The sequence below is a fragment of the Cetorhinus maximus genome, chromosome 8, assembly GCF_964194155.1.
Source record: "Cetorhinus maximus chromosome 8, sCetMax3.hap1.1, whole genome shotgun sequence".
Taxonomy (NCBI): Eukaryota; Metazoa; Chordata; class Chondrichthyes; order Lamniformes; family Cetorhinidae; genus Cetorhinus; species Cetorhinus maximus.
Genome location: NC_135886.1, coordinates 50,948,096 through 50,970,246, shown reverse-complemented (window position 1 = coordinate 50,970,246; position 22,151 = coordinate 50,948,096). Strand labels below are relative to the sequence as shown.

The following is a 22,151-nucleotide window of genomic DNA, read 5'->3' as shown; positions in this document are numbered from 1 at the left end:
ATCAACAGTGGTGCTGGAAGATGGACCAGCAAAATGTTTCTGTCAAGATCAAAAATCTTCTAATTTCACCAGGAACTCTAACGCACTACGATCCAGAATTGCCAACAATTGTAGCAGCGGATACATCATCTACAAGCTTGGGTGCAGTGCTATATCAAGTTCAAAAAGATGGGCAGCATCACGACAGAGGCAGTCACTACATCACTAAGAAGAATCTTCACAACACATGGCATCCTGGGGTTGTAGTGTCAGACAACAGTCCTCAGTTTACTAACAAACTGCTCCACAACTTTGCACAGAAATATGGTTTCATGCATCTGACTGGTTCGCCGAGGTATCCTCAGTCAAATGGAGAAGCAGGAAAAAGAGTTTAGGCAGCTAAGGAATTAATGAGAAAGGAAGATATTAACTTAGCTCTTCTTAACTGCAGACCCCCTCTGCTACAAAATGCGTTCTCGACATCAGAAGTATTGATGGGAAGATGCCTGTGAACAGCTTACATTCTGCCCAGTTTAAACAGCTCCTTGTTTACACTCCACCCAGTGACTCTCCACACGGTTTACACTGCCCGACCTACACTCTGTGTGGTTAACATTCTGCTCGGTTTGGACTCTGTCCTCTTCAAACTCTGCCTGGTGTTATTATCGGTGTTATCAGTAACAGTCAGACCAGAACAAAAATGTTGAAAAATAATAAACCAGTAGCTTCATTGCACTTGCTTTAGCTGAAATGGGGACAATTTTAATCTAACCTGGCAGATGAGAAAATGCAGGAATGGATAAAATGTTCATTTTACACCACGCATAATATTGATGTCCACTGATTTCAATGGAGACTAAAATTGAGCAGTGTATAACACGAATATAGCAATCACTCTCATCAGTTTCCCAACAGGTGGCTGGTTAAAATTGCCCCGTTGGGGGGAGAAGTCCGGGAGCGGGTGCCGGTGACTGGCCTTCCGAATGGTGCTCCCAGTCGGGGGGGGGTGGGGGGGGAGGTGGGTGGCGGTCGGGGGGTAGATCCATCAATCAAGTTAATTAGTTTTTTAATGGCCTTAATAGGCCGTTGACAGTTCGGCGGGAGCGCAGCTGATTCATATCCCCAATCATTTTACCTGCCGGTGAGCAGGCCCCGCCCCCACTCGCCGACCAGAAAAACCTGCCCATAGTGTCTGTGCTGTATAACATAGGCCCAGCCCAACCGAACGTGAAATGACGCACGACGACGTCGCTGAGCATGCTGATGTCAATGCACAGTCGCTCAATAGTTCGGTCAGCGGGCACACACCGGAGCCGGCAGCACACCGGCCGACAATTAAAAGGCCTAGTAAGGCCATTAAGTTATTAATTGAGTTTAATTTTTCACTGCCCATTCAATATAACGGTTGGCGGGCAGGTGAAAAGGCTAAGCGGCCTTTGCATTTTTTTGGAAGCCTCATCCATGGGTGGGATGAGGTTTCCAAAAGCAAATACAAATAAAATAAAAGCTTCAGTTTTTAATTAAAAACATGTCCCTGTTCATGTGACTCTACATGAGAGGACATGTTTTTTTAAATTTTTCTGATGTTCAATAATTTGTTCAATATATTCTTCATCTCTCTAAGGGAGATTATTCTGTGCTCTCTCATGTGCACGCGCAAAGTTTGCACTCGGCCTGCTCGCCCTCCTCCCCCCACACGCACAGGCAGAGCTCTGTGCTGCCACTCGTGTATCACGCTGGATGGGCCTTAATTGGCCTGCCTGCGTAAAATCGCGGAACACTGCCAATCGTGGGCAGCGGTAGGCTTCCCGACTGCCCCCGCCCGCCCCCGCCGATCCCGCACGCCAACGGCAAAATTCTGCCCATAGTAACACTACTTCAGTTTTAACAATGCTATTTTTCTAATAAATAACATTATTACTCAATTGCAACATGAGAATTGCACCATATGAAATAGTTAGCTGCTGGAGTTCTTCATTTCCCATTATATATTTAATTTAAATTGAATCAAAAATCAGATTTTTGAAGTAATTATTACATTTAGTTTAACTATCTTCTGTTTATCAGTTCCTATCCATGTCTGGAGGGAGTTTTGAAGGTGTATGGGAACGAGAGGTGGCTATTCTTTTTGAACAATAGATGATGCTGCCATCATCAGGAGCTTTTTAGTACACCTGGTGAAAATGACAAGTTTCGTGTACTGTTTCTCAGTTAATGACTCTTTCCATTGGTAATAATTCAGCCTCCTCATCTCTCCTCATCTCTCATCCAAGTTCACCCTGTCCTGTAAATTACATTTGAACAATTGACAGAAAGAAAACAAATCAAGTGTTAACAACTAATTACCAGGTATAGAAAAAAGTTACTTATTAAAGAATTGTTGGGTGAAATTTTACAGCAGTGGGATTTTATGTTCCCGCTGAAGTCAGTGGAGTTTAGAATGTCTCGCCACATTTTACAGTGCCATTCCCGCCCTGGCAGGGACATAAAATTCCGGCTGTTGATGGTGAGGCCTGCTTTTTAAAATCTTTCCTAATAATGAGTTGTCCTCATTAAAATGATTCCTAATGGCCATCCTCCCTTTAAAGGGGACCCTTTGGATGTGTTGCTGGCAAGGCTGGCACTTATTGCAGATCCCTGCTCCCCTTGAGAACGTGGTGATGGGCCTTCCTCCCATTTAAAAGGGCCTGGGCTTGAGATTCCCTCTTGCAAAGAGGACCCAATTCTGAAATCCTCTTCTGGTAATGATATTTTACTTGTAAAATGGCGAAGTTCCCTCTTTGCAAGGGATCTTGATGGTAAGGCTCTCTCTTTAAAATTAGTTCAGAATTTAAGATGATGCAACAGACACAGCCTCAATTCAGAGAAATGACGAGAATGTATGGACCTTAACCACAGAGCGTTTGATTGTCATGGCAACTCATCAGATTCCAACACTCAGGAAGATAAAGTTGTTTTTTTCCCTCTTTCCTAATTCCAGAACTCAGTGACAAAATGTATTTATATGAAAAATGAAATTCTCCTGAGATTGTTTCAAGTTACAAGCCTGGATAAGGACAATTCATAATTTCATAAGGGCATATTGTGTGAAAGTATACTTTTGAATATACTGTTACATATACATAATGTGAGCGTGTCAAAAGACTTAGAAATAATAAAATGCTTCCAATACTGAGAAAAGTACCTGTGTGCCCTTAGTCTATGGTGATAACAATAATTACAAATTTATCCACTTAAGATACAGGGCTTTTGAATAATACTAGAGAAAAGGAAAGGAACTGGCCCAATCAATTGTCATGTGGGGTGAATCCAGATATCAGACATGGTTCTTTGGTAGCATAGCATTAATGCATCTGAGTCAGAAAGTCAGAGACTTGAACACATAGGGTGGAATTTTCCATGCCCACTCATGGTGGGCACGAATGGACAAATTGGCAGTAAGGCCAAAAATCGGTTTCACAACATTGTGAAACAAGCTTGCAATCATCCACTCCGTCTGTCAATGATGGGCCACGTTTCCCACCGTCACACGTCCAGAACCTCATGGTAATACATCTGCATATCATTGTAAGCCCAGTTTGCCAGAATCATCCCCTCAGGCTGGATCATCTGAGCACATCGGCGTGATTGCACACCAACATGTTTCACAACAGCATTTATAAGGCACATACCTGGTGAACTTCACTTCAAGGGGAACTTGGAGGTGAGTGCACAGTAACATTGCGCAGCATTCGCGAGGGTCACCTGTTGGACCTCAAGGTTGAGGCGCTGCCCATTCAGGCGAGGGCACAGACAAATCGTGTTTTCCTGGCTGGCTGACCGTGTGGTTCCAGGGAAAGGGCTGCATTGCAGTTGATGGTCATGCACAAGCATGTGTGGTGGGGGTGGGGGTGGGGGTGGGGGTGGGGGGGTTAGGGAGGGAAGCAGCCACACATTATGGAAACCTTGTATAAAGTCACCATTCCTCCGCAGCTGAGACAGTTCAGTTGCAGCCACATTGACATGCTTGGAGTTGGGCCTCTAGCTTATCTGCCCACTCAAGCAACACAGAGGCATGAAAGTGCCACCAAATGCTCCAGAGCTTTTCACCCCTCGGGCACAGACTGTAAACTGTTGAGCGTTTTAGTGGACTGCAGATCAACTGGACAACTGGGCACGTTGTACAATCTCCTTGCTAAAGCTGGCCATGGAGCAGTCACTGGTGGAGGTGCTCACACCCCCTTGCTATGTCATCATTCTGGTTTGGACCGGTATCCCTCATGGTTCAAGCTAACAGTGCAGCTTTGCAGTGTGGGTTAGGAGAATGCCCGCACCTGAGATGAGAGCACAGCATGCAGTCTAGTGGGCAAAGCTGCTACCAATCAGTCAGGTGGAGTGGGGCAGAGGTGGGTGGAGTTTTGGGCAGCCATGCAGCGCACTAATCTCTGGCCATCCAAGTGGTGGCCAGCACTCTCTGGGGTGCGTTAAGGGACCTTCAGACTTAACCAAGAGAGGTTCTTAGCACACCCATGCTAACCCACGCATCTCCCTGTTTCATCTTACAGGAGGAGTCCATCAGGATCATGGATCCTGGTGACCTAGCTGTGTGCCTCATGGCTTACAAGGAGCAGAGATGAAGGTGAAGAGAGTGACGGAGGCGCCTGGCTGTGCAGAGGGAGGAGCAGCACCCTCAGGAAGAAGGGGCGGTTGGGGCTCCCGCACACGCCGCTGAAGAGCCACAGCGAGCTGTCACTGGTTGGCGCTTAGCTAGACCCAGAGTCTGTAGATGGCATTTGTCATTCTGCAGATGACCGAGAACCAGTGTTGCCAAAGACCGGGCATGTTTAGGGAACTGGTCGGTCACAGCTACCACCTGCTGCAGGATTTGGTCCCATGGGGACATTGAGGGCATCCTCTGCCAGTGGCCGTGAAAGTGACCGTGGTGCTCAATTTTTACGCCAGTGGCTCCTTTCAGGGCTCCACAGATGATCTCTGTGAGATACCACAAGCCTCCACCCACAAGTGTATCCAGGAGGTCACGGACCCCACCTTCACAAAGGCACAGAACTTTGTGCATTTCACCCGGGATCAGGAAAGCCAGGAGGCAAGAGCGCTGGGAATTGCCCAGATCTCAGGTTTTCGACTGGCGCAGGGTGCCATCGACTGCACTCAGATCTCTGTGGTCAACTATGTCAATCACAAGGGCTTCCACTCGCTGAATATTCAGCTGGATTAACTCCTTGGGAACAAGGACTACCTGCAGAGGACGTGGCTGATGATCCCCATGCGGTGGCCTCAGGCTGCAGCAGAGAGAAGGTATAATGAGGCTCATGCTGCAACTCATAACCAGGTGGAGCAAACCATCGCAATGTTGGAAATGAGGTTCCGGTGCCTGGACCAGTCTGGTGGAGCCCTGCAATACAGTACCCAGAGGGTGTCACACATCGTCGTCGTCTGCTGTGTCTTTTATAACCTGGTTCTGCAACGGGGAGACGAGCTGACTTAGGAGGAGGTGGTGGAGCTGCGTGTCTCTTCCAATGTGGAGGATGTCGACGGGGATGAGGGTGAGGAGGTCCTCGAAGGCAAGGATGACGACGATGAGGCCCTCGCACTGGTCAGACGAGGCAGGTGCGCTCAGGAGGCTCTTATAGCTGCTAGATTCGTGAAGGATGATGATGACAGGAGTGAGAAGTCTCCATAGATCCTCACATTGCAACAGTGAACATTTGACTCCTGTTTGGCTGATGGCAGCACACATACCCTACGTGATAAGGCTTCTGTCATGGAGATGCAGTGGATGCCCATAGTCTCTACATTCCAGGAAGATGATGACGACATGCGGTGGGGACATTCCATAGATCCTCACAAAGCTTGTGTGAATGTCTGACTCCTGTCTGGCTGATGGCACCTCACTTCTGCTCTCTGAACAGGATCATATCATGGAGATGAAGCGGGGAAACTTTAACTTCTCCTGATCCTGTGGCATCCTTCACGAGCTGAACCCTTCAGGACCACACTGTCACCGGACACAGATGCTGATGTGGGGTGGGCAGCCCCACCCCACAGAGAGTGCCGCCGGCCCAGGACATTCTGGCAGCAATGATAAGCCCCATCGAGGTGCAGATATTACTGATGTGTCCAGTGACGGTGAAGGCACACCATCAGTGTGCTGGGAGGGTTGCACAAAACACAGAGAAGGGGCCCTGGACTGAGACACCTGTCTTTATCTTGTGCAGGGACCAAAGTTTCACATCTGAGTGACACAAACACTGCTCATCATAACAAGGAGCCATAGGCAAGGAGATATTCTTGGGAGTTTATTTACAATAGTGAACATTAAGTACAAGTGATTGCCCAGGCTGTGCAATTATATCTTCTTAACCTTCCTAATCCTGTTGCTACGTCTTGGTGCTCCCCTGACATCCACAGTAAATGTGGAGGCAGACTGCTGACTGCTACACCTTGTCTGTGATGACCTTGACCAGAGTCCTCTTGACGGCCAAGGCCTGGAGAACCCTGGCATGCTTTCGGCGTCCTACTGTGCGGCAGAGGTACCCTCCTCGGCCTGTGGAGCTGGATTTGCTGGGGTCACAGGGAGATGGGCTGGACTCTCCCGGAGTCCCTTTCCCAGGATAGCCCCAGTGTGTGCATCGGCTGACCCTCCTGCCTATGGGTGCCCGAGGGCCCCTGGCTCTCTCCTTGAGGAGAAGGGGAAGCTGGAGTGAGATTGAGATGCCCCGCACCCCTCCTGCGTTGACACTGTTGGAGGCTAACTATGGCATCAATCATGGAGTTCAGTCCACGCAGCTGTGCAGGACCGATGTGCTGGGCCAAGGTCTCCATAGTGGCTGCCATCCTACCATTGTTGGTCTCAGCGCTTTGGCATGCTGGTGCTATCACCTCAGACTGAAGGTGGATAGACACCTCCAACGTGCCTTGCAATCTGAGGAAGGCAGTGGACATCCCTTCCTGATGTTCCCAAGCTTGCCTTTGCAGGTCCAGCAACTGAGACATGACTGAGTCCAGAGGCTTGTCATCTGACTTGGACTCACAAATTTCTGACCTCCAGTAGTCCTCTGAGTACCGGAGCCTGGTAAGTACCTGCCTCGGCCTGCTGTGGATCAGACAGTGGGATGTGCTCACCAGATTTTGATCCCGAGGCTACTCTAAAGCTTGGTCCCAGCGAGGTGTGTGTCTCTATGCTGGTGGAGAGTGTGGGTGAGTACTGTGATGGGTCTTCAATGAGGGTTTCAGCAGCTTCCTCTTCTGAGGTGTTGTCAGGGCTTGAGTCTAGGACCTAGGTCGTGGACTTCCTCCGTTTTTTTACCCAGATGTGCCTGCGAAAGCAAAGGGAGATAATTAGTGCATGGCAGGGGACTGAGGAACAGGACACATCACTCATAGCATGCTTGTCTGATGGATGTTGCACTGCTGGATCCTCACTTGGTCGAGCACCGCTAACCTCACCGTCAAGACTGGAATGGTCTGAATCTTCACCGGCCAGCTGGATGACTCTATTTTCAAGCCCTTGAGGACCCTGATTTCAGATATTCCTTTACCAGTCTGCGAACTCTCCCTTTTGTTGTGTGCCAGCTTTTCCTGCATGAATACAGATGGAGAAAGTGTAAGCAGGATGCCTGCCAGGCCAGGTGATAAGTATGCCTGTCATTTTTGGCTGTTGAGTGGTGCCATGGACAGGATGAGGACAATGAAGGTGTGTGTGAGAGAATGATGGTGATGTCCCTTGAAGTGGCAGCATGTGAGATCCCTGTGGTGTGTGATGGGTTTGTGGGTGTGTGAGTTGACAGTGATGAGAAGAGAGACTTACCTTGGTGGAAGGGAGGGGATCATTCATCCTCTTTTGGCACTGGGTGGCTGTCCTCTTTTGCAGGGCATTGGCACTGATCGCCGCTGCCACCGCCTCCCGAGCCAGATTGGTGATGTTGCTGCCCATCCTGTGGCCAAAGCAAGGGTAGAGGTCATCACGGCAGGCCTCCACGGCATCAAAAAGGCACTTGAGGGACACGCCACTGAATTGGGTGGGCTGCTTTCTTCTTGTCTTTTGAGGTCAGGTGTCCCACGCAGCAGTCCTGGGCTGGAAGCACTGAGAGGTGTGCGCGCAGCTGCACTTTAGATACAGCATGTGGCGTGAGAAAGTGGTGAGGTGATGGCAAGGGCGAATTGGAGGCCATCTGGCGGCAAAACGGTGTGTTTCCTGCAAATGTATGATTAATGAGGCCGGATTGGGACAATATGGTGTGAAAAGCCGCCATTGTGGCCAGCGGGTAAAATGTTCTTTTTCCCGCCTGATACCGCACTTAGTGCAAAACTGGAATGATTCCACCCATAGTCTATGCTGACACTTCAGTGCTGTGGTGAGGGAGTGCTGCACAGCTGGAGGTGTCATCATTCAGATGAAATGTTAATCTGAGGTACAGTGTCCCCTCTCAATTGGGCCTAAAATATCCCATGGCAGCATTTCAAGATGACCTGGGGAGTTCTCCCCAGTGTCCAGGCCAATATTTATCATTCAACCAATGCCACAAAAACAGATTATGATCTTATTTTTATCACATCACTATTTGTGGGGTTTTGCTAGTTGCAAATTGGCTGCCATATTTCCTACATCATAGCAGTGACTACACTTCAAAAAGTACTTCATTGGGTGCAAACATGCTTCGGAATGTCCTGGTGTCATGAAAGGTGCTATATAAATGCAAGCCATTTCTTTCTTCCAGAAAGATTTTTATTAACTTCAACCAGGAAGGCAGTGCAGTCACTACAATTATCTCCACTGCGCATGGCTTACAGAGGACCAAAATCAGCTGAGATTTCCAGTTCTGAATGGAACTGCATTCCACTTTGAGTAACTACCTCCAGCAGAATAGAGGAGAAATTTATCGGTAGAAGTCAAAGAAAAGCAGGAAAAATTTCAGTAAGTTTTTTGGATAGCTCTCAGCAAATTATTGACAATGAAAAGCTTAGGACCTACGGCACCCCTTCCCATTCCACAGAAGTATTTATCCCTCTATTGACTGCCACCTAATCTTCAAAACATTTTCTACTTTAACTTCAACCTCTGTTAACCCCATTCAAATCCTGTCAGGTCGGTTGCTGGCGAGGGTTGGCTGTGAGGCTGATAGATAACTTAAGCACCTCACCGCATTTTGAATCCTGCATTTCACAATCCTCAGATACTGAAGCAGTCTGTGTCCATATGCAGCAAGACCTAGACAACATTCAGTCTTGGGCTGATTAGTGACAAGTAACATTCACGCCACACAAGAGCCAGGCAATGACCATCTCCAACAAGAGAAAATCTAACCATCGCCCTTTGACATTCAATGGCATTACCATCACTGAATCTCCCACTATCAACATCCTGGGAGTTACCATTGACCAGAAAATGAACTGGACCAGTCATGTAAATACTGTGGCTACAAGAGCAGATTAGGAGTTGGGAATTCTGCGGAGAATAACTCACCTCCTGACTCCCTAAAACCTGCCCACAGTCAGCAAGGGAAAAGTCAGGAGTGTGATGGGAGCACTCTCCACTTGCTTGGATGGAGCTCCAACAACACTTAAGAAGCTCGATATCATATAGAACAAAGCAGTCCCCTTGAATGGCACCCCATCCACCACCTTCAACATTCACTCCCTCCACCACCAATGCACAGTGGCAACAGTGTGCACCATCTACAAGATGCACTGCAGGAACTCACCAAGGCTCCTTAGACAGCACCTTCCAAACCGGCAACCTCTACCACTGAGGACAAGGGCAGCAGACACATGGGAACACTACCGCCTGGAAGTTCCCTCCAAGCCACTCACCATTCTGACTTGGAAATATATCTCCATTCCTTCACTGTCGCTGGGTCAAAATCCTGGAACTCCCTCCCAAACAGCACTGTAGGTGTACCTACACCATATGGACTGCAGCGGTTGAAGAAGGAGGCTCATGACCACCTTCTCAAGGGCAATTAGAGATGGGCAATAAATGCTGGTCTAGGAGGTGACGTCTACATCTTGTAAAAGAATAATATAAAAAATGGAATAAGCGGCACAATGTTTATCATCCAAACTAACAGGGGCTGGACAGTGGCGCAGGGTTGGGGAGAGTGGAATCATGGTCAGAAATTATAGCAGCAGGAGAGCCATGCAGGAAAGCTATAATCTCCATACTTTGCTTTCAGTCTTTATTTATCAAAAGAAGAGTTTGCATGTTTATACCATTTTACCACATCTCTCAAAAATGTACCAAAGTGCTTGCAGGTGCAGTGACTGCTGTTATTTAAGTAAAACCTTCTGCAGGGTCCTTAATACCAAGATCAAATAACATAAAGCTCAACTTCTCCGACCGCCTTCGCTGACTCAGGAAAATTAACAAACAGTTCTGTTGATCTCACTTGTCCTGAGTCGCTGTTATGTACTGTGTTATTTTTACAGCTTTACACTAACTTTCTTGTGTATTTTTCTTCCATACTTTGCCAAGAGGGCATCAGGCAGCCAGCTCCCAGGATTCTCCCAATTTTAAAATTGCTGGAAAAACTCAGCAGGTCTGACAGCATCTGTGAAGGGGAATACAGTTAACGTTTCAAGTCTGTATGACTCTTCATCAGAACTAAAGAGAAATAGAAATGTGGTGAAATATAAGCTGTTTAAGGGGGGTGGGACAGGTGGAGCTGGATAGAGGGCCATTGAAAGATGGGGGCAAAGGAGAGATTGCCAAAGATGTCATAAACAAAAGGTCAAAGGGGTGTTGACGGTGGTGATATTAGCTAAAGGGTGTGCTAATGGTGACATTAAGGGTAGAAAGCAGGATGAGCAAGTGACAGATGCCCTAGTGGGGGTGAGGTGGGGGAAAGGGATCAAAATAGGCTAAAAGGTGGAGATAAAACAATGGATGGAAATAAATCTTAAAAATAATAATAGAAATAGGTGGGGAAAGAACAAAATATATTTTAAAAATATATAATAATTGTTAGAAAAAAGGGGATCAAAAAGGGGGTGAGGATGGAGGAGAGAGTTCATGATCTGAAGTTGTTGAACTCAATATTAAGTCCAGAAGGCTGTAAAGTGCCTAGTCGGAAGATGAGGTGATGTTCCTCCAGTTTGCGTTGAGCTTCACTGGAACATTGCAGCAGGCCAAGGACGGACATGTGAGCATGAGAGCAGGGTGGAGTGTTGAAATGGCATGCGACAGGAAGGTCTGGGTCATGCTTGCGGACAGTCCGAAGGTGTTCCACAAAGCGGTCACCCAGTCTGCGTTTGGTCTCTCCAATGTAGAGGAGACCGCATTGGAAGCAGTCAATGCAGTAGACTAAATTGAGGGAAGTGCAAGTGAAATGTTGCTTCACTTGAAAGGAATGTTTGGGCCCTTGGACGGTGAGGAGGGGGGAATTAAAGGGGCAGGTGTTGCACCTTCTGCGGTTGCATGGGAAGGTGCCGTGGGAGGGGGTTGAGGTGTAGGGGATGATGGAGGAATGGACCAGGGTGTCCCAGAGGGAATGGTCCCTACGGAATGCAGACAGGGGTTGGGGGGGTGAAGGGAAGATGTGTTTGGTGGTGGCATCATGCTGGAGTTGGCGGAAATGGCGGAGAATGATCCTTTGAATGCGGAGGCTGGTGGGGTGATAAGTGAGGACAAGGGGGACCCTATCATGGTTCTGAGAGGGAGAGGAAGATGTGAGGGCAGATGCGCGGGAGATGTGCCAGACACAGTTGAGGGCCCTGTCAACCACCATGGGTGGAAAACTTTGGTTAAGGAAGAAGGAAGACATGTCAGAAGAACTGTTTTGGAAAGTGGCATCATCGGAACAAATGCGACAGAGGCGAAGGAACTGAGAGAATGGGATGGAATCCTTACAGGAAGCACGGTGTGAGGAGCTGTAGTCGAGGTAGCTGTGGGAGTCGGTGGGCTTGTAATGAATATTGGTGGATAGTCTATCACCAGAAATTGAGACAGAGAGGTCAAGGAAGGGAAGGGAAGTGTCAGTGTTGGACCATGTGAAAGTGATGGAGGGGTGGAAATTGGAAGCAAAATTAATGAATTTTTCCAGGTCCAGACGAGACCATGAAGTACCATCGATGTACCAGAGAAAGAGTTGTGGGAGGGGGCCTGAGTAGGACTGGAACAAGGAATGTTCCACATACCCCATAAAGAGACAGGCATAACTGGGGCCCATGTGGGTACCCATGGCCACACCTTTTACTTGGAAGAAATGAGACAAGTTTAAGGAGAAATTGTTCACTGAGAGAACAAGTTCAGCCAGACGGAGGAGAGCGGTGGTGGATGGGGGAGGTAGGAGGAAGTGTCTGAGAGTTGGCGCTTAGCCTCTGCGAGGTAGAGGTCAGTACACCAGACAACAACAGCACCAGCTGTTCCTCCCCGCAGATGCTGTCAGACCTGCTGAGTTTTTCCAGCAATTTTTTTTTGTTTCAGATTTCAGCATCCGCAGTATTTTGCTTTTTTCTCCCAATTCTATTTCATTTCCAGACAATTAAGTCACTAGAGCTTTGGTGCATGTTTGGAGGGTGAGTTTGCCCACCTTTTTTCAACCCTTTCTCTGATTATATGTTTTTCTCTGATCAACTCCATCTCTCGACAGTCTGGCTAAGATCTCGATGTTGCCATTTAAAGGACTGTAGCAAACACCTGTCCTGCCCTTTTATGATTTTCTGTATGTGAACAGATCACACATTGTAAGAAAATCTTCATTTTTTAAAATTACCTCACACTGGACAATTCAATGACAGGTTCAGTATATCTGAGTGTAAAAGCAGTAGAGCTAAAAAGTCAAAAGAAAATGTTAGAATCTGAAATTAAAACTGGAAAGGAATAAGGAGCAATGATTGAGCTCTTCAACTACCAGAAGGTGCTCTATGATCTGACCTCTATTATATATTGGCTCATCCTAAAATTATAAAACTTATGAAATTTAGGACTAAAGTCTACACACAAACTAAGGTTACTGATTGTGAGTACAATCCCTATTGTCCTCCTACACGCGTCTTGAAGTTGCTGACCTCTCCTGCTATACAGTTTGATGGACACTAGACACCCTCTTTACCTCAAGTAATCAATCGCTGATGAGCCTCAACAATGGATATGCCTTTCAATCACTGGGGGAGATCACAGCCACATATGCACTTTTCAGCAGGGGTTACTGGAAAATGGTGAGAGGTGATTTTCTTCCTCTCACTATCAAGGGGATCTTTGGTTTCTAATAGTATTAGAAGATGGAATCTTTAGCATTCTTGGGTAAATGATCAATTTCTGAGCACACTTGCCAGATTCTTAGCTTCAGTGTTAATCAAGATTAAAATTGCAATAGGATTATCATAATCATTCCCCTTTCTTCCTGTGATTCCTGTTGCCTCCTGGAATAGTTCGGCTGACTGACCTCTGTTTGTTGTGCAATTTGATCATGTGGAGTAAGGCAGTAATGTTGCTGTGATCTGCCTGAATCCAGATGCTGTGGAAAATGGTTCAGTCACCACAATATTGCGTTTGTTCTGAACCAGCTTTGTCCAGTGGTAGAACTCTAGTCTTTGAGCCAGAATCTAGTGGGTTCAATTGTCTTTGAAGGATTTGTATAGTAGCTTAGTGGCTATGAGTTTAAGTCCCACTATACAAGTTGTGCAATTGTATTCAATAAATCTGATAAGTTGTTAGCTATCATCACAAAAACCCAATTTGTTCATTAATGTCATTAATGCCTGGCCTAAATATGACTACCTCAGGATAGTGTCCTGGGCCCAACCATCTTCAGCTGCTTCATAATGAGCCTCTTTCAATTATAAGGTCAGAAGTGGGGATGTTCACTGATGATTGCACAATGTTCAGAGCCATTCGCGACTCCTCAAATACAGCAAGATCTGGGGCAGAATTTTTCATCCTGCGAACGGGAGTAAAATAGTGCACGATGATGTCAGGTGAGCATCCTGACGTCATCACGCATTTGGGCAGTATTTCGTTCAGTAGGTGTGCGCGGGTGCCGGAGCGGTGCCTGCCATTAATTAAGCGGCCACTTAAGGCCCTTAACATTCCAATTGACTGTGATTTTTCCTTGCCTGTGCGATTTTCTGCTCATCACATGGGCAAAATGGGCAGGGGGCCAGGGGACATTTTCACAAACCTCATCCAAGGGCAGGATAAAAAGGGTCAGCAGCATTGCCAGTGAGAGTAGTGAGCAGTTTTGGAGATAGTTTGCAGCTGGTTGCTTATTGGTACTTGGCAGCTTCATCTCTGTTTGGGGCTTCATTCTTAGCATTTCCAGGCATCACTTCAGGACTCAGTGCTGTCTGCCAGGCCCCCCCGGAGGATTCAGACCGTGTGGACCCTTTCACGTATCAGACAGCCTTCCCTTACCCTGCTAATGGGGGCTGTGGTCCCTGCTGGAAGCACGTCCTCTGAAGAGGAAGGGAGGGGCAGACGGGAGAGGAGGCCGGGTATCCTTGTGCAGCTTCCAGGGGAGGGACCTGTGGGAAGAGAGGCGTAGGCACAAGGGGCGCAGGGCCAGTAGGTAGTCCAAGGCAGAAGGGGCCATGGAAGACACCACTATCCTGCTGCCAGTGTTTACAGGCGGCAATGCAGCTACCTCAATATGTCCGAGGTGCGATGCCGAAGCAGGCTCTGTCTCTCCAGGGAGAGCATGACCTCCATTTATCATATTGGGCCTGAGATCAGCTCCGACTGTGTGGATGGACATCCAGTACCATTTGCTCTGGGGTCACAGTGGCCCTCAACTTCTATGCCTCCGGCTCTTTCCAGGGGTCAGTGGGGGGTCTGTGTGGAGTCTCCCAATCAGCTGTGCACAGTTGCGTCAAGCTGGTGACAGAAGCTCTGTTCAGGCAGGTATTGACCTTTGTTCTTTACCGTACAGCTGAGGCCAGCCAGGCTGAGCAAGCCAGAGGCTTTGCAGTGATTGCTGGGTTCCCCCGTGTCCAGGGTGCCATCGACTACACACGTGCAGCCATCAAGGCGCCAGTGGGTCAGCCAGGTGCCTTCATCAATAGGAAGGGATTTCACTCCACGAACGTGCAGATAGTGTGTGACCACCGGATGCAGATCCTGCAAGTCTTTATAAGGTACCCTGGCAGTTCCCATGACATGTACATCCTCAGACACTCCCAGGCGCCAAGGCTCTTCAAGGGCTCCAGCCCGATTGGATGGATAGCTGCTGGATGACAAGGGCTATCCGTTGAAGAGGTGGCTCGAGATGCCTCTCCACCACCCAAGAACAGAGGCAGAGAAGTGTTACAATATGAGTCATGTCCCCAACAAGGGCGGTGGTAGACAGGACCATAGTTCTCCTCAAGATGTGCTTCCGATGCTTGGACCGTTCAGGCGGAGCACTACAATACCCCCCAGAGTGGGTGTCACTGATCGTGGTTGCATGCCACACTCTTCACAATCTGGCACTGGCAAGGGGGACCCACTGGAGGAAGAGGATCTTAAGGCAGCTGCACAGGCCACAGATGATGAATCCAGTAGTGAGTCCGAAGATGAGCATGGTGAGGAGAACGCTGAGGACATGGAGCCAGACCTCAGTAACCTGCAGGGAGGCAGGGACGCCTTGATCCAATGCTCCTTCAGCTAGATTACCAAAGGTGAGCTTTAACCACATGCCAGTGCTGCCAATCCATCCCAGATGTCTGAAAGGACTCTTTCATTTGAACACAAGGAACACTCAGTGCCTGTGCAATAAAGTTCAGAGCAATCTACATCCAGCATTACATACTGGCGTTCCCCGCACCATTGGAATAAAAAGGTGAAGCATACTCAGGCCATGAAGACAAAAACACAATTTATGTCATTCTGACAATTCAATAATCTTAACAGAAATGTTTCTGGTATTCAACATTGGACCAGCACATAAAGTTAACAAAAATGAACATAAAATACCCGTGACCTGTCCCTCTTGTGCTCATTGTGTCTTTAACTTACTTTTGCGAGTGCTACATCTAGGTGCTCCCCCCTCGCTGGCACCAGCATTGGAGACAGCCTGCTCATTTTGCTGTCTTGTTGGCTCACCACCACCTTCTCAAATGCAATATGGAATGGGCGATAAATGCTGGCCTAGCCAGTGACACCCACAATCACAATTTTTTTTCAAAAATTCCTTCTAAGTTCACAATACCTGTGTTTGACTCTTAGCTTTGCAATCCATTCAGTTGAAAAATATTCGTCCATGTTCAGCAATGACCCACGTTTGGATCAGAGCAAAGCTCAGGCACTCTCAGCCCAGTTCATCCCGCAAAGGCCTCATCCAAAATATATTAGAACTGATACCTATGTTGGGAGCACTGTGTCACAATCAAGCAACAGCCTGACCTATCAGCCTATATCCTCAATTTCTCGATGACCATCCTAGCTATGTCCTGTCATGCATATAGTCATAAGCATGGTCCTAGAAGTCCTCAACTTTTACTCCAGACCCCTCGAAGCCTCACAGCTTTAGATCAAACAAGGTCAAGATACTATCTATTGGATGCCTGGCTTGCTACATCAGCATTACACAGCCTCACAATCTCTACCATTGGAAAGGATGAGAGAAACGCATCATGGAAACACCATCACCTCCAAATCACAATCCAATTTAACTTGGCAATATATTGCCATTTACTATTACCAGATTAATACCTCACTATTACCAGATTAAATCCCAGAAATACCAACATCATTGTGGAACACCATCAACAGAAGAACTGCAGTGGTTCAAGGAGAAGTCCCAGGAGGCCCACACCCACCTTCTCAGGGAAATGAAGGGCAATAAATGTAGTCCTATCAGGGTTGCCACATCCTGAGAACAAAGAACAAAAAAGAACAAAGAAAAGTACAGCACAGGAACAGGTCCTTCGGCCCTCCAAGCCTGCGCCGATCATATTGCCCGTCACTAAAACATTTTGCACTTCCGAGGTCCGTATCCCTCTATTCCCATCCTACATGAAAAGACAATTGATGCCTTGTCTACCTTTGTAGTGCATATCAAAATCTAATTTTTTGAAGACCAGAGAATTCTCTTGGTTAATATTTAACTTTCAAACAATGCTACTGAAACAGATTATCTAGTCATTCATCTCACTGTCTTTTATAGGACCTTGCTATGCACATATTGGCTACTACGTAACTACAAAACAAAATCACTATATTGCAAAAGTAATGCATTGGACGTGGAGAACTTTGGAATATTCTGAATATGTGAGAGATACTTTATAAATGTCTTTATGTGTGATCATACACATCTCTGTCTGTTAATGTTGTTTGGTGTACTAAACAACAACAACTTACATTAATATAGCACTTTTAATGATGTAAAATGTCCCAAGGTGCTTCAAGCAGTGATTATTAACCTCTGATCATTGATGCCAATACTACAATGTGCCCCACCCCAGCCCCCATTTATCATGGGACTTTCCACCCCAGCCTTGCACTCTGATCACTACTGAGAACCCCAACCTCTGCCCAATCATCATTTCCTTGCCCCCCAGCAACCATTGCTTTCCCCCAATGCAGTAACTGCTGCCTCGCAAACTTATTTCCCTTCCCCGCTCCTGGATCACCCTCTACCTCACTCGCCTGAAGGCCGCTTGAACACCAACAGCACCTTGATCCTCCAACATGTTTTCACCAGCAAGCTGCCTGTTGCTCTTAGTAGCTCACTGGCTCCATGGAAATGAGGCTCAAGGCCTAAGATCAGGGGAACCTCCGGCCTCACCATTCAGATGCAGGGATTGCACCCTGTGTTCCTGCATGTCCAAAAAATGGGCACCTCCAAATTTTTAGGCCAATGACTATTACTGGAATCCCTTTCACAAAAACTAACAGGAAATAGTTATCTTTCATATATAACCCCACATAGTGAAGATTGGTAGTTTAACCGTAACGGTTCTGGCCTAACTTTCCCTTAACACTTACACTTTGCAGCAAGAATGAGAGAGAATCTGCTGCCTGATTTTTCCTTGCGTAGCCCTGGTGGGGTGGGGTAAACTGCAGGACTGCTAAACTGATTGAAATGCGGACCTCAATGATTGGATCTGATCTTTATGGCTGTTTTTATTATGGTGCCCTCCTGGGACAAAATTTCCAGTAAAGTCACAAATCCCTGTACATATGGAATTACTGCCTTGAAAACTTCCCAATGGCAAATCATCACTCAAAAAAGAGCCCACTCCAATCTGAAGCTTGACCAGAGCAATGATGATATTTCCCACACTCTGTTTCTCAAGTATGTTGGGCTGAGATAACTGGGATTTGACGTGTTTCTTAGGAGAAGATTCCCTAGGGACCTTCTGGCTTGTAATTCAGAACACTTTGTTTACAAAGTAGTCATATTGGATTATCAAAGATGGCAACAGAAATGAAAGCCTGTTTGATGTTCATAATAAATATGTTTGAGAATAATTTTAAAAATCAGGACTTTCATGTGAAAGATTAATCATTATGGTTTCATTAATGAAGACATTCATATTTTAGAATTGGGGTAAACTAGCACTGAGAGACCCTGCCCCAGATAAGGGATCGTGCCAAAATCATGTCTAATCCAATTGGCAGCAGGACCATGACAAATTAACCCCCGATCTCATTAGTATGAAACTAGCAAGCTGCAGGTATTAGTCACGGCCCCAGAGGTAGCTCACCAGCCATACTGCAGTAGCAAATCAGCTGACAGGGATACCAGACAAGGGTGTAAGGTGAGTCCAGGGAGTATAGGAGAAGAGTCAGCAGTAATGGCAGCAACCCACAGTTTTAATGCAGATCTGTGAGGAGCAATCCTGCTCCTCCTGGCTCCATATTCAGGTAAGTATTTTTTAACATTACTGATTTGGTTGTGGCTGCATATAGACCAGGTAATGCTGAATGCAGCAAGTCCGCAGCTTGTTGTATTCAGAGAAAACCAATTTCTGGCTTGGATCACATAGGTGCTATTAGTATACTCAAGGGGGGCAGTGCAAGATTTCGGCAGCTGTCAGGAAGCCTTGACAGAGCTAGAACCAATATAACATTGGACCTGTTATAACATTGAACCTTCTGTTCAGAGATTGGCCCCCTAAACTTTGCCTTTTTGTAAATCTCATTTTAAGCTTAGAAGGCATGGCAAGGAACTACGCAAGCAGGCACCTACAATATGTGGCCTGTTGCATTGTGATGCTGAATCTAAACACCAGCTGAGAAGGTTTACTTGAAAAATTATGCTTCCAAACACGGTGTATCAAAGATCCAGTGTTCAATCTTCAGGCACTCAATCCAAGAAAAATAGGTCTCATCAGTCTTCAAAGAACTCATTGCAAAAAAGTGGATTATATTTTGCTGTCTTCTTCAATGTCAGAGCTTAACGACAACCCCTTTGCATCATTTTCCAGGTGAAAAATTGGTGTAATGAGACTGATTTTCACCCCTTCATCCAGATTCAAGTCTATTAAAATAGCACACAATACCTCAAACACTCAAATGAAGATAAAACAAATGACTTGAACTAAAATTAATCCTTTTTGGTCTGTTAAATTAATTTACTTCAGACATGGGGATTGGCTTTCATAGGCCGTGCGATGAGGTGATGCCTCACACATGGTTTGTCTTACACAAATTGAGAAAGGGAATTTTGGAGCATTGATAATGAAACCTCCATTGTGCTATGTTTACCTTTCTCTTCAACCTGTCTACATTGTGTGTTTAACCTTCAGCAACTATTTCTTAATCTCAATCTAACTACAGTTATAGTTTTCGAATCTTTTACTGCCATTCAGTTGCTCATTAATGTTTAAACAATCTCCGGATGTACTTTTTTTCTCTTCTAGGTAAGGGGCATTAACACTATAACTGGAACTTTTCGCTGTTGCCCATTGTCAGCCCACAACATTCCCAAATCAAGTTTAGTACATGGTATGCACAGGCAAAAGCTTCTGTTATCTCCCTGATTAATGTTCTAACCTCAGAAAAGCAGTCACTACAGGAGCAGTGTGAAATTTTCCACTTCCCACACCAGCCATCCTTCCCATCTCCCTGAATAAGGTGTTCAATTTAGCCGCAACTAGTGCAATATTAGGACAGGTGTGTTAAGTGGGAAAACCTACTAGAACTAAGTAGAGGCTTTCAAAAACAAATTTTACCTGGGGCCTTTGAATGAATCAGACAGATACTGCTATATTGGCCTGAACATATGTCCCATCGCTAACAAGCTATTGATTTGTCTGATTTATAGCTCCTCCTAATTGTCCTAATTTTTTATGAGCATTTCATTTATAGAATTGTGCACAAAAATAAATTGTTTGTTATTGCAAAATACGAAGGAACAATAAGGTGTAGACACATTATGGTCATCTTGAGATAGTTTTGTGCCGCTGAATGGGGAAAAGGGTCACCTACAATTAGCAGATTTTGTAATCATTCCTAACAGTTTCTGGAAGTAGAGCTGTTTGTTTACAAAAATGTTTTTTTTCTATATGCTTTAAGGCAAAAGAACATAAGAACATAAGAAATAGGAACTGAAGTAGGCCATTCGGCCCCTTGAGCCTGCTCCGCCATTCATTAGGATCATGTCTGATCTGTTTGAGTTTCAAATTCCACATTCCCATTTATTCCCGATAACCTTTGATTCCCTTGCCTAACAAGAATCCATCTACCTCTGCCTTAAAAATATTCAATGACCCCACTTCCACCGCCTTCTGAGGCAGAGAGTTCCAAAGTTGCACAACCCCCTGAGAGAAAAAGTTTCTCCTCATCTCTGTCCTAACAGGGCAACCCCTAATTTGAAAACAACGCTCCCTAGTTCTGGACTCACCCATAAGAGGAAACATCTTTTCCACACCTGCCTTGTCAATACCGTTCAGGATCCTGTATACTTCAATCAAGTCACCCCTCACTCTTCTAAACTCCAGTGGAAACAAGCCCAGCCTGTCCAACCTTCCCTCATAAGACAACCCACTCATTCCAGGTATCAATCTAGTAAACCTCCTCTGAACTGCCTCCAACATAACACAGGAGCCCCATTAACTTTATATTGTAAACAAATAGCCAGAAATTTCCTTGAAGCATTGATTGGCAGCTCAATGGCGAATTTTATGTGGACTGGCCACAAAAATGCTGTGGCTACCAGGGCAGGCCAGGAGTCTACAGTGAATGGGATTGCCAGTGATGACCACATCCCAGGAGTGAATTTTTTAAAAACAAATTAGAAATAATTACATAAGGCATATGAAATAGGAGCTGGAACCAGCCATTTAGCCTTGGAAGACTGCTTCATGATACAGCAAAATCATGACTGATCTTCTAAATCAACTGCACCTTCTCACACAATCCCTGGGAGAGGTGGTGGCATAGTGGTACTGTCACTGGACTAGCATTCCAGAGACCCATGGTAATGCTCTGGGGACCTGGGTTTGAATCCCACCATGGTAGATGGTGAAATGTAAATTCAATAAAGAAATCTGGAATTAAAAGTCTGATGATGACCATGAAACTATTGCTGGTTGTTGTAAAAACCCACCTGGTTCACTAATGTCCTTTAGGGAAGGAAGTCTGCTGTCCTTACCTGGTCTGGCCTACATGTGACTCCAGACCCACAGCAATGTGGTTGACTCTTAAGTGCCCTCTGAACAAGGGCAATAAATGCTGGCCTAGCAAGTGATGCCCACATCCCATTGTAATGGAGCTATCAATGTATATAATATTATTGGAAATTATATATTTTTAAATAAAATGTGGGTGGCATAGTGGTTTAATTTTTTAAGTGTATTAAAGCCAGCTAGCCTGAGTGCTTTGATATACTAGTTTTGAGATGTAATAGAGGTAGAGTGCATTTGCATTTTGTTGAATAGAGCATTCAAGAAGGGGAGTGAAATCTGGCACCAAGCTAGCAGAGACCAAACATGTTTATATCATTAATAAATTTGGTATGATGAAAGGGGTTTTATTGTTAGAAGAGGTGGAGTTCAAAGGGGCTGGTGATACAAGGAGAATTTACATTCATTGAGGTGTGCTGGTTATAACAGAGGGCAGTTTTGTGTGTGCAGGGCAGGGGCAATGTAACATCAAAGCCTGTAAGCCTACCACTGTGTCTGCAAAGGAACCAAAGTGAAAGGAACCTCATTTTGAAGTTGTAAGGTGAAAATGCTTTGCCTGGTGTCTGTTTGAAGTCTATGGGTTGTTGTTGCCTTAATTGAGAATTATGATAGTAGTAATTTGTAGCCAT

At 46.0% G+C, this 22,151-nt stretch overlaps 1 protein-coding gene across 5 annotated transcripts in view; it reads right to left on the bottom strand.

The window, feature by feature from the left end:
• The window catches only part of LOC144683621 (bile acid receptor-like), a 191,150-nt gene that overhangs the window by 111,544 nt on the left and 57,455 nt on the right, over positions 1 to 22,151 (bottom strand). The window contains exon 2 of one of the 5 annotated variants that reach the window (XM_078546825.1): positions 7,787 to 7,913. The exons of the other annotated variants lie outside the window; for them this stretch is intronic. The gene's annotated coding sequence lies outside the window, so the exon portion shown is untranslated. The remainder of the gene's footprint in view (positions 1 to 7,786; positions 7,914 to 22,151) is intronic. 5 annotated transcript variants of the gene reach the window in all.